The 1669-nt window shown below is 35.9% G+C and overlaps 1 non-coding gene across 1 annotated transcript; it reads right to left on the bottom strand.

Moving 5' to 3' along the window:
• Positions 1-490: 490 nt before the first annotated feature.
• Positions 491-564, bottom strand: Trnap-agg. The gene has a single exon. It is a non-coding gene; the product is annotated as a tRNA-Pro (tRNA).
• Positions 565-1669: the final 1105 nt, after the last annotated feature.

The following is a 1669-nucleotide window of genomic DNA, read 5'->3' as shown; positions in this document are numbered from 1 at the left end:
AAAAGAAATCACGACCACTGATTAGACTTAATTTCCAAAAGCCCATAAATTTAGACAGGGCTAGCCCTGAAGTCACAAGATACCATAAAATTTTGCCACAGTATGAGCTTTGCCATATATTTATATTTATGACTTTAAACAGCCCGATTATTGCAGGGTATTAATAATATGACTAACTTCTGATAGCTTGTTTGGCTGGCCCTAAGTGCACCAATAAATCTATAGAATACACAGGTATAATGATTTTGAGTTCAGAGGTAAAGAAAGAAAAGAAGATATATATTTTTAAAATTTGTTGGGGAATTTTTTTCCTAATGAGATTTAATGGTAATCATTAATATGATACGTTAACATCGGTAAAAAATTTAATCTTATATGAAAACATACCTATTAAATATTTTTGGTTTAAATTTGGCCTGAGCATTTCTTTTTAATTCATAATCTTATCTACTAGAGATGCAAAAAAAAGGAACAAAAATTTCTTTGACTTGGGCTCGTCCGGGATTTGAACCCGGGACCTCCCGCACCCTAAGCGGAAATCATACCCCCTAGACCAACGAGGCCAGTTGAATGGAGCCCGGCGAACTGGCAACTTCAGCGCCTCACAAGATCTCTTGGCCGAAAGAGGAAAGAGAAAACTTTGGAGTAAGACGTTCCCCACTTCTCCCCTTGCTCCACAACCAGAGCTATTTTATTTTTAACAAAAACTTGCTGAGTTTGTTGTTGATTCGGTTTTTGGTTTTGGTTTCTGCTGCTGTCTGCTTTTGATGTTGACTTTGTCTCGGTTGCTGCTGGTTGGAGGCGCCGGTCGAGTGTTGACATCCAAACAAATTGTTTAACATGGACAGCATGGCAAAACAAAGAAATATGATCCATGTAAATGAATTCAATTTGGTACAACAGCAACAACGAGAGCTCAAGTCGGACAATCAAACGTAGCTTTCAACGGAATCAAGAAATTATTAATCGTCGTACAATGTTAATGTCGAGAGAGAGCGCATTTCTTATATTTTCTTTCCACGAATTTTGGTTTCCTTACCAATGAAACAGTAAATGAATTTATACAGAAAATATAAAGTATTAAATGTGAAAATTTTGTTAAATGTTAAGAACTTTTCTGTACACATTATCTTTATAATGCTTCGTATAGTTCAAATCCCTTTGCAATCGAAACTCAACAACTCACACTTCGCCACTTCATTTGCCAACACTGATTGCTGAGTATTGATAAGTGAACCCCTTGGCCCACCCCCTGCGTAAAACATTTTCCCACATTGGTATTGGGGCCAAACGATTTCTGTGTTCAGATCGAATCAAAATCAAATCAGAAAAAAACATTCAAGTGGGTTAAAGGGGGAAATGGAAACAGACATTGAAAGAATCAGCTGGAAATTGAAACAATTGAAAACGTTGTCGTTGAGCGTTTGACAGTTGAATGCGATAATTTCAAATCAAATCAATTGAATATTGCTGCAATTAATTTATTTATGAGAGGCACCTGAAATATCGCCATTGATTTGACTGTTGCTTTGCCTGATTAAGCTGCCTAAGTTTGAGTTGTTGGCTTGACTTCAGATTTTTGATATTTCTAAAGCAGTATTGTCTGTGAATAATGTTTGTCATTTCGCTTTGTCAGCATATTTATATTGTCTGTATATATATATATATA

The sequence above is a fragment of the Drosophila ficusphila genome, unplaced genomic scaffold (assembly GCF_018152265.1).
Source record: "Drosophila ficusphila isolate 14025-0441.05 unplaced genomic scaffold, ASM1815226v1 contig_66, whole genome shotgun sequence".
In the NCBI taxonomy this organism is placed as follows: domain Eukaryota; kingdom Metazoa; phylum Arthropoda; class Insecta; order Diptera; family Drosophilidae; genus Drosophila; species Drosophila ficusphila.
This window is presented reverse-complemented; position numbering and strand designations above follow the sequence as displayed.